The 12,044-nt window shown below is 39.3% G+C and overlaps 1 protein-coding gene across 2 annotated transcripts in view; it reads right to left on the reverse strand.

Moving 5' to 3' along the window:
- Window positions 1–12,044, reverse strand: part of LOC145441419 (receptor-type tyrosine-protein phosphatase epsilon-like) — a 251,311-nt gene that overhangs the window by 43,195 nt on the left and 196,072 nt on the right. The window lies entirely within an intron of this gene.

Consider the following 12,044-nt stretch of genomic DNA (forward strand, 5'->3'; position numbering starts at 1 on the left):
TGCACTTATTTGTGTTGTCATCACCCTTTTGCGTTGATCAAGAAGATGCAACGTTTACAGTTGTCACATCGTCACATGGCATCAATTTCTAAAACTAAGTGACCCTCAACCAAATCCACTGCATGTAACGAATTTCTTGACCGCTTTTCAGAAATTCATTTCTACTTCCACTTGAAGTACTTTGGACATGTCCTGGAAGTAATTAGTGCTACTTTTACTGGAGTATAAATTAAGGCATTACTTCTACTCGGTTCCCAACAATGACCACGTTGACCACGTCTGGGTATAGGATGACCGATCTTGTCACTGCGTTTGAGCTGCTCTCAGAGTTATATGATAGTTACTTCCCTTAGTTCGCTAAATATCGCACATATGTGACATCAACTATTTATCAAAATCGAGTGTGATTTGCCAAATCCACTTCAATCGCAGTTGCCAAAAGTAGTGGTAATAAAATTGGCATTGTATAAGGCAACAATAAAGTGCACTGATTTGCTTAGTATTGACGGCAGGTTCTCCCAAAAGATACTTCTGATGTGTTCAGCGACATTTGTTTTATAGCAGCACGCCAGCACCCAAACCAGCAGACAGTATATCCTGATCCTTGCGGGTCCGGGCTGCTTCAGCCATATCTTCCATCCAAAATCAGGCTCCACAACAGACAAATAGTACTGCTTGAACTAACAAATACTCTTACCAGAATATAAGCCAATCGCTTTACTTCAAATGCATAAATTTAAGTACATATGATCAGAGTTGAGTACCGTAATACGACTACGTTACCGATGGATTTCTGCGTAATTCTGACGATATCATTCGAAATGCTTTGTACATGATTGACATCTAGCATAGGTGAATCTCTGATGACTTCTACAACAAATTTCCGAAACGTTTACAACCAGAAATCAACAGTACACTATGCGTTATTTAACACTGAAGCAGGTGCGCGAGAAAGTAGCTTGCTAACCAATTTGTTGTTGCTATGCGTATCTAGTCACGTGATCGAAGTCCTGCAAAAGGCCTATTGAGTCGTCACTCCAGTCATACTCTATAGTTGCACTAGAATAGGGTTACCATATTTTTGTAATCCAAATTCCGGACGCTCTTGAGCGCCCACTAGCGGATTTCAAAACGAGGTGGATGAATATGACGTCACACCAGCAAAGCATTGTCTATCGACTAGAGGTGGTCACAATCCGGTTCAGGAGTATGTGGTTGTGTGTTGTAAGTTGTAACCAGGGCTGAAGCCACATTTTTTCAGCCCCCTACCGCCAAATAAACACTGATCTTGAGTCCACCGTAGGGTAATCGATGCAACTTTTGTGGGCTTACTATATGCATCTGGTTTCTATATGCATCTGATCGTTAAATGATTTCAATGAATATGTCAATAGTATTGATCCTTCCATATATTATTATATAATTTGATCCTCTCTCCGCCCACATGATCAGAGTTAGCGGTCGAGCAGGTGGAGCATAATGACTTCGAAAATGCAAGGAGCGTAATCGTACATCGTTGGGTCATGACCAAACGGCTTAAACCGACTCTATGAATATACGGTTATCTTGTAATTGCGATAACAGCGAGACTTATTTCTGTAACTGAATGTTATTTGTATTTATTTGTTGATCGCAGTTTGTGAGGGTAGTAGTCCTCATATTAAAACCAATAAATGTGATACCAAATCGCGCGCAGCGCGAAGAAAAATTTCATGTAGCTTACATGTGTCCAAAAATAATATTGTTTCTATGGATTTAGGACCAAATTATGAGCTTACTTCAAAATTCCGGACATTTAGGCATATTTTAGAAATTCCTCCCGGACGCAGTTTTAACAGTGAAATTCCGGACATGTCCGGGAAATTCCGGACGTATGGCAACCCTACACTAGAACGCACTTTACTCCATGTCATTGCTGTGTACAGCATTAAAATTCTGGTGCGGCGTTTTATCACTGTCCCTGTAATCGTTAACATTAAGACATAAAGCTCAATTCAATCTATAAATTTGCGATTATTATTCAACTGTAACTGTAGTAACAGCAATATGGGCGGATATTACGACCTGATCAATTGAAATTCGATTTTTACCAAATGGCCAATGGTTTGACGTTCGGTATTGGTGCACTCGTTATTAGTCTAACCGGTGTCGATCAAGTTTATCGGAATATAATATTTTACCGTTTTAACGAATCGAATCATGGAATTAAACACTGTGACATGCACATTGCGCCATGCCCATAACGAATGAAACTATGCAGTATGCACTTTTCACATTTTCAAGTCACAATGCGTGATAATTCGGGAATACCAGAGTATCAAGCAGACATCCAGATTGAATCTACGAAACAGATGATTACAAATTGGAAATCGCGTATCAAATCAGTAATTTGTCTCTAACATAAAATACCATGGGGTTCTGACATCGCATTGAGTAGCTCTCTCCGCGACAATTGTTTGCTGAGTGTAAGGGCATTTTGGGCTACTTTTCTGCCATACCCTATTTACGCTCGAAAATCCTCACTGGAGTGAATGACGATCATGCGCAGTAATGAATTCCAATTCGCATGCATAATTGCATACAACACTGTCCAATTTCGCGTCCCGATTAAAGAACTATCACGAAAGAACGAGTATTTGCTCATCCGATTCATAGCAACGATGAGATGGAATTTCTTGGCTTGTGCTCGTCATATCGACATGTACAACGAGATTACGTTTATATCCTCTGTGTCATTTCGCGTAATACATAGTGATCATTATTTTCGAACCGTACAATTGGCCAACAAGGTTGCGCTGATGATGAAATTGCGGGTATGCCGAATATCCATAATATTCACAGGCATACTTAGCATACCGAGGTTCGGTGCTCATGTATGAAAATTGAGCATTGAACATATGACTGCTCTGCTGTTAAATCCCAAGGAACATGGTTAGTTGGAAAAGGTAGCGCCAAAGAGGAAATATTCTTAATTTCGCGAAGTCCTGCTGTTGAATTATCTGAACTCAGCAGATATGATTGTTGCATCTTATGAAATACGTCGGAGCCGGAGCTAACCATCAAATAACTGGCGCCCCCCCAGTTTGAGAACCCCTGGTTTAGCCTATATTGTAATTCACCAAGTTTTTTATTGCTACTGGAGTATGGGAAACAGTTCAGCATGGCTGGATTATCTAAACGCATAAAACACCCATGTAAATAGGCTAATTATTTTATGTTGTGATTGTCAGGTTTCAATAACAGGTAATTGAAATTGTAATTACGCAAATTTTTCATCAAATTATAATTACTATTACAATTACACAAAATAGAAATGCTTCAATTACAGTTACAATAACAATTACATGAAAAATGTAATTAAGTACATTCAGCTCAATTATAAATTACATTTCATCCAACTCTGGTTACAACAGACCTAAACAAATTTGAGATTTTTGTATCTGGGCCCTTGTTAGAAATAGTTGAGAGTCCCTGCTATATAGAGTAGACTATTTTAAAATTACTCGATCATTATTCGTTTACATTTGCTCTCGGCATAAAATATCTGATAACAGCATATTTGTTACTGGGAAATAATTTCTGCTCCTCGAGCCTTCATTCATGTTAATTCATGATGATTTGACTTCAACGAAAACAATAATAAACATTATTGACTCCTCTAACCGTATATTCAATTTAGGGCTGTTCAGAATTGACCGACTTTCCGAAACCATGGTTTTCAGTCCGTTTGACATGCCTTATACTTTAAATACGTATTCTAGTTTCTTTGTACTGTAAGTCATCCTCTGCAGATGTGCATATATGATCTAAAAAAACGACTGAAAAGAAGGGATTCCCCTATAATATGAGTGTCGCGAATTTACCTAGTCTAGTCTAAAAAACTTGAAACTGCTTTCTTTATTTTAACAATCATCATAATGTCGTAACACCGATTGGAATAATACGAGGTATGACGATGTTAGTAAATACCAACAATACCCTTTCACATTTGCAACAAATTAATACAATGCTGGGCAGCGAAGGGTTTGATGTTGGGTTGCGACGGCACCAGGGCGATCTTGTATATCACGCATGTAATATTTGTTGCATTTCTTGCCTAGGAAAATTTCTTATCCTATTATATTGATATGTCCGGTCGTAGAAATGGTAGGCACCGTGCAGTCCCGTCCTTACAATACGAGTAAACGATAGTACAAATGCGACTCGCAGAAGAAAAAATACACCACAATTTGAAATAGCGTGCGTCACTAGTTGAAGCAGCAAATAATAAGGTGGTGAACTCTTATGTGCCCAATCTCCTCGATAGTTTGGAAGCTTATGTTCCGAGCCACCAAACTGAAGCATTAAAACAAACCTGTGGATTTTACACCCATTCGATAAACTGGAGGGTGCGTGACCTTTGTGTCATGCTCTTAAAAGCTATTATGGCCATGAAACATTTTGCAATCACTGTAAATATGCTGTATTATGCATAGCCTTGTTAAATAGTTCTTATAAAGACCTGACCACCCAAGCACTAGCAGCTTTTTTACAAAACCCCAAAACGTATTCGGCACAAAAAGGCTGTTGTGCACAAAAGTCGAAATCATGAAACGTGGAAAAAGAGTTGTCTTTGTAACGCGACACCTGATGGCCTAAGCCGGTAACCTATCTGCTACACATCTGGGCAAAAATTGTTAAGTCTCTTTATTTACTTTTTGTATAAAACTTTTCGATTGGTTGATGAGGATGGAATTCTTTTTTGCTAAAAAGTGCGGATAGTGCTTAAAAAGATTGACAAGCACCCGTCTAGGTTAAACGCGGCACTCCAATGTGACGTGACTCACCTTTTCCAGTTTATTATTTTCAACTACAAATGCACACAGGCGTCAGGACGAATTAGTAAAAAAGTAACTAGAATATATAGAGGTGGCGAGATAGCGCAGTGGTATAATCCGCGGCTGCAACACCAATGGGTGCGGGTTCGAGTCCGACCGAGGTCGACTTCCGAATTCCGATACCTAAGTGTTGGAGGTTTACCTAGGCTCCTCCTCGTCACCTCATGCGTGTACACGGTGTCTTAGAAAAGCCTAGAGGTGGGCCGTGCTATAAGTCGGCAGTTACGGAAAATAAAAAGAATATCGGCCTGGTGTAAATGACCATAGTAGTCGACAAACACCATGAATACCCCAAAAACAAAACAAAACTAGAATATATCTTCGTGGTCCAAGGCATGGGAGCAGACTGAAAACCACGACTTTCAGAAGGTCGGACGCATCGGAATAACCCTAATATTCATAGAGTGTGCGACGACTACTTTTACATCGGACTCGGGTATAATGAAGGATTAAAGGAAACATGATTGGTATTGGTAGATGCACGGTTCTTTAACGCGGACAATCGAGATGGTAATGGACGTCATATCTATCACTGACTGTGGAATTATCATTCAATTGTAAAAAGTGAATGGGTATGGAGATGTCAAGAAACTTCAGATTTGGGTCTCGTTCTAAAAAGTCTAAGAACCTCTGGTCAACAATCTAGTTAATACAGATATTGCGAGCGAGAACAGCTCGGTTGTGACTTTTATCAGAAGTCAATGATTTTCGATGCTTCGATGTAGTAGTTTTCATGTTGTATTTGACGAGTACGGGATTGCAGATCTTTGTTCGGTGAAGATACTCCTCTGCAAGCAGGAACGTTCGAACTGGGTTCAACAGCATAGCCAAATATCAATAATTACGTTACCGTTTGAAACTAGGCGGTTAGTTAAATGTTTTTATGCATGATAATAATAATAGGTGGATTGCTAGTGATTATTATCCTCCTTCGAGGCAGTGGTGTACGGTGTGTATTGATAACCTGATATAAGGCATTGCCGGGTTCTTTCAGTCATACTACTATCCATTATCTGTCTCAGGTCTTGCTAATCCATATTAGCTTCGTGAATACTAACGCTAATCTGCATTTGGGCATTTGGGGCGCCACCACAAATCATATGTATCAGTTCAGTGTGTGTCATGTGTGTTATGTCTGTGTCCTTAGCTTAGCGATCCTGACATTCAAAGAAATGTAGAACCACTGATCTATATACTACGTGTGGATAATTCGTTACGCATCGACGAGAAAAGATCATACTTGAGATGTAATAATGTGCAGTGGAGTTGGAGAACCCGACGTCGCTGCTGTCGATAACCTGTTATAATATTCCACTATTACTGGTTCTCGGATGTATGTTCAGTGTTCACTGTTCAGTTTGTGTCATAGTATTTTAGTAGAAAAAAGTGATCGTTCGATCTTTTACAGAGAAATCGATTAGATACGAGAAATAACACATGGTCTACATGATTTTTGCGCAAGGACTTTTATACTTTTATATAGGCCAACTATACCTAATTTGTGGGCGCTAAATACGAATCTGACGTTATTTTTGCTCTGTCACATCGGGTTTTTGAGATATTATATCTGTTGAATATTTGTACTTTTTCGAGGTACTCAAGTAGAATTTAGCAACTTGCAGTACCTACTGAAGTGGTGGTAATGTTCAACTACTACTTAAACATCTACCTGAACAGCACTCAGTCTAGATGAACTAATTTGGTTTCTATAAAGTAAAAAGTAGTTCAGGGCAGACATGGGGTAATCACGATTAGTAATCGTAATCGATTACGACGATTACAGCAATTTCAAGTAATCGTAATCGCAATCGATTACATTCGAAAAAATTCCGAAGTAATCGTAATCGTAATCGACTACTTCCCATATCTAATCGATTCCTTTGTGAAAGAGCGATTACTTTTATTTGTACAAGGACTATGACATAAACTCAACATTCGCGAACAAGGAAAAGGTATTATACCAGGTTAATGATAGCACAAACGTCTGATTTACAAATACCACTGCTCATCATTACGTCAGAAGTATTAGCTTCGCTCATGATTGCGTCAGAGGTATCCACACATTGTATGTAAATAGATATTCGACGTACATTGTAGTGTGATTGTAAGAACACCTGCCGTGCGATATATCAGGTTATCGCAACACTCCAGACGCCACTACCTCGCAGCAAGATAATAATCACCATTCTGCCTATTAGTTGCAAATGGTAACTTATGTATAAAGGTTATGCTTATAGTTAAACGCAATTTGTCTGTTGGTGTTTGGCTAGCAGCAGGCCTAGGCAGTACCTACCAGGGATGGTGTGAACGTGAGGTTCACGTTCGCGTTCTGTGTGTGTTGAACCTCAGAAATTTAGAGGTTCACGTTCACAAACGAACCTTGCTAGGTTCTGAACTGTAAACCTTTTTTCACATATTACAGTTTTCACTTCATTATAACAGCTTTGGTTGAAATTTATTGCACTTCAACTGCTGGCCACTCAATGCAATGCATGGCGCTGGCAGCATAAAGAAAATCAACACTAAACGAGCATGCACCTTGAGAATCTCAAAAATTCTGCTCGAAATAACCAGCATTCCGTTTGTGAATATTTAGTGACTCTCTGCTGTGAGCTTGACCAGCATTGACACAACATCAAGAGCGAGATGCACTACATGTAGCCAGAGAATTATGCTTATTTGACCAATCAAAGGAATTGATATCGTTGTCTAATGTAAAAAATCTAGCAGGTGAATGTGGTCAATCTTGACTTCATATGTTTATTGTATCATAAAAATAAAATCCGTGGGATTGGGGCGTTGGCTACTGCTGTATAATTTGTTAATGGGGTAATATCGGTAGCAAGTAAAGAATCCCGTTTATCAATATTAACGTCACCATACTCAGTCGCCGAATACATTGTCGAGCTGGCCTGGACCGGTAAGGCGTAAGCTTATATTCCCTTGCAAGTCCTCGTCGAAATTGTTGGCAAAGCGACGGAAGATACTGATTTTAAGGGATTATTATACCAATTAATTGCTCCAGTTGAAAAATTTACCGACGTTTAAAACGTCAATTTGTACTTTAGCATAGTAGCATTATGTTGCCCGCGTCATCGCTATAGGTATCGTGTACATTAATATAGGCTATAGCTTCACTAAAATGCGGGGTTGGAATTAGAAATACGACGTCACGTGACGTCATGAGGTTCACGTTCGTGTTCACACAGAATCTTTCACAAAGGTGCACGTTCACACGAACCTGAACCTTTCTGAGGTTCACACCATCCCTAGTACGTACGTACGTACACCGAGCAAAGATTTGGAATTTTGTACTCGCCCAATAAAAAAAACATCACAATTTCCACAACGAAGCATTCAAAATCAACAGCTTCTTATGTATGTCATAACCGAACCGTTCTTTGCCGTTTCTCGTAACGGCAGCGTGTAGTATCTGTATTAAGTAGAAGGCAGACTTTTATGGTCCCTTTATCTTATTCTCATATGACCCTATACTTTGAACGGGCGCCAATCGTTATTTCGCAATTCTATACCTGCTGCCATAACCATGCGCATATATGCCGTGATAGCGTGGATTGTAGCTAGAATAAGGACCAAAACAGCAATTCGTCCCGCACTCCGAACGTTGGTCTTGGGCCCTAATAAGATGGTCAATTTTCATGTTGAAGACTGAATTATTGTCAATAATATTAGTAATTGCATTATATTACTATTCATTTTTAAGCCTCTCTCAGCCCCCGATAGTCAGATTTACCTGTGGAGCTGAGGGCACGTAATTCATATTTATATCATCTGGTATGTTGATTTAATTACTTTATTGTATGTTGGTAATTCGTGACCTCCGGTCTGTTATATATAACATCAAAAGATATTGCAGTCACCAAAACGTAGATGACGAAGAGAAAAACGTTCGTGAGACGCAAGCACAAATAATTGCCCTGTCTTTATTCCTCTGTGGGTGGCCCGGGTGGCATTTGTATTGTGGGCTCATATTTTAAGGATAGGATTATTAGTCACGCACACCCAGCGCGGCTATTGACAATGGACACATGCTCAAAGTTTTAGCCAAGGTTTTTCTTTAGTAATACACTTCTTATGGAATCGCATGTTGGCCGAAACTGCATTGTCTTTTGATATGTCGTGGCTTGGTAATGACCGGCACCGAAATGCTTATTCCTGTAAATTATGCATACTTTTTTCATGAGGGTGAGAGGTATGCATTTCAAAATCACGCTATCATGAGACATTTAAATCGCGAAGCCCGAAAAAAATGTTCAAGTTAATCAAATCTCACTAAAATACTCTATAATTAATGTTGGTTTTACCAAATACTTTTGAGTCCTCTTCAGCGCTCTCATCACCCTATTGGAAAGTTTGGGGTGCGTCAGTTACGGACCTGGCAAGAATGCAAATCGTTGGATGCGATAACTCGTCCCTTATTATAAGTTGGGCAATTGGTACATTATGACGTAACAAGCAAATAGCGCATCATTTATTGAGAAAGGTGTTGTTATCTCATTAGGCCTTTCCGACGCAATCCTTATATTGTCTTCACTATATCTTGTAAGATTAATTCTAAGAAGCAAAATAAATGTAATCGTGAGTAATCGTGATTCCTTTTCCAATGTAATCGTAATCGTAATCGACTACTTCCTGATTTTGCTGTAATCGTAATCGTAATCGTAATCGCGTGATTCAGAAGTAATCGTAATCGCAATCGATTACATTCATGAAGTAATCACCCCATGTCTGGTCAACACATATTTTTAGGAAGACAAAGTAACAGTAGTTTTGGGGGTTCTGAAGGGCACTTATTCCGATTTTTTTTTAAATTGGCTCTTGTTGTGGAGATAACCCATGGGGCTATTTTGACCAAAATCTCCCATTTTCGCGGTAATGACTAGATATAAAAAGGCTCAGTCGTACTATAAAGTTTAGAAATTCAATCTACTTGTTATTTTTACACACAGAAGACTCTTTTAAATCAAAGTACAGCAACAGCAATATATTCAGGGGAATAGATTTATCATAGTTACAGACTTTCGCGGATATCGTGTACATAATAAACTCCAGTCATGTGTATAAGTATTTACCTAGATACTCATATAGCGTGGCATTAATTCATTCAGTTTTACGTCAACCACCTATTGTAAATCTGAAATAATCAGTTGGAATATAATATTATTGATATATTTTATATCACAATTGTTTTTTGTAAGATTTTCGCCTGTAAACTGGGTAGAACCTCTCCCCTTGCTAATCAACAAGATGATCAGGAAATATATCAATATGTCATTACAGGAAGTGAACTTTTATGCTCACGTCTGTGATCAAATTTTCGATATGCAGATACGAATTTTCGGACCAACTGTTTGTGGTTGGGTGCTTTATGATCATCTAAAAAGCTTTATTTATTACATCTTAGGAGAAATAACATGCAGTGAACTCCTTCCTAATGTGAAATAGGAATCTGTCATCGGTATTCGAATATACCAGATACCAGATTTAGGCTTCTCGTTTGATGGGGTTACTAGGTATACCCACTTTGTTGACTCAGCGGAAAATTATCCATTCACGAGTCAAAACAAAGGAGACGCATATGAATATTGTAGTTAAGCCTTCCATTGACACATTTTATAGTTTTATTCTCCTCTTTAATCTCGGTAGAATGATTAATTGATACGGGAGAATATGTATTTCCACTGTGCAAAAGTACAATTTTTAGGCTTCACAAATTGCTTTTTTGACAAACAAATATTTCGCATCAGAGCACCAGAACCCGCTCAAAATCGCCAAAGAATGTGACATTCGGCTTTATTACAGACAATGCTATCGCAGGGAAACAATAGCCACTTAGGCACAAACGGTTCTGCCTCATGCCCTATTCGCTAACAATCGGACAATCGCAGCGTAGTGGAGCGAAGGCCAATACGTAATGCGGAGCTAATAAATTCCCTTACTGATGTAGCTGCTATGTATTTTGAACCCATACCTACACAGCCCTAAATGCTGGTATGTGATAGCTATACTTACATAGCGTGCGCTGTCGGTGTTTGTGGTCGTTATAGCGCATTCGACTGCAATAGTCATTCAAACCAGGTCGATATTCTATGTTATGATTTCATATTTGTATTTGACGACTAGTAGCACGTCCCACTTCTAGGCTATTGTGAGACACCGCTTGGAACAGATGGCGACTATAGTAGCCTAGTTAGGCTGCGTGTGAAGATGGATAATGTGATAAACGTCAGGTCGCTAACTTAATCAGCATTTATACATTTGGGAATCTGGATTCAAGTAAATCTGCATCCCCAATCAAAATCATCAATCTAATCCTGATTTTACACAGTCTTAATGATGTCCTAAGCCAAGTTTGAGAGAGAGAGAGAGATATGATATTCTTTCTCGCCTGCACCATCGAGATGCTTTGGCGACGGAGTTGCGATACGGCCCCATGAGGTCATCTAGTCTGCGCCCCCGTTTTTTCTCCTCCATGCTATCCGTGATTGCTGAGCGCCTAGCAGGATAGCTGCGGATACCATTTTTCGAGTCTTTGGTATGACCCGGCCGGGGATCGAACCCACGACCTACCGCTCGAGAAGCCGGACGCATAACCATTACACTATCTCGCTCGGTGATGTAAGTGTGCGGCACATTATGTTTTCCTGATGCAGTGTCCACTGCCTATTTCCATCTTGTAAAAAGGAGATTAGGAGAGCAACTGGCAATAAAGAATATAAAACCAAAATTAGGGTCTGAAATAAAATATTTTTGTGATTTTCGTTTCATCCTTTTCGTTGAGCAATCTGTATATAACTGAATATCTCACTAAAGGAAACAAATTAAATGCGTCTTGTATAATGTATAATCGCAACGGCTAACAGGGTGCAAAGAAAACGCTCTCGCCTACCTGTTTCTCTTGCTTATGTTGTCATCCACGTGTTTGTGTGTATTTATTAGGTAATTTACGTGTGTGTGTGTGTGCCTCCCCGGTCATGAACCGCACCGCACGTCACTGGCTACTAGGTATACCCACTTTGTTGACTCAGCGGAAAATTATCCATTTACCAGTCAAAGGAAATGAGACGCATATAAGTATTGTATGAGTATTGTAGGACAAATTTTACAGCTTTGTACTTCTCTTTAATCTTGGTAGGAAGACCAATC

Source organism: Botryllus schlosseri, chromosome 6 (genome assembly GCF_051294905.1).
Source record: "Botryllus schlosseri isolate E-star chromosome 6, Bs_hap1, whole genome shotgun sequence".
NCBI lineage: Eukaryota > Metazoa > Chordata > Ascidiacea > Stolidobranchia > Styelidae > Botryllus > Botryllus schlosseri.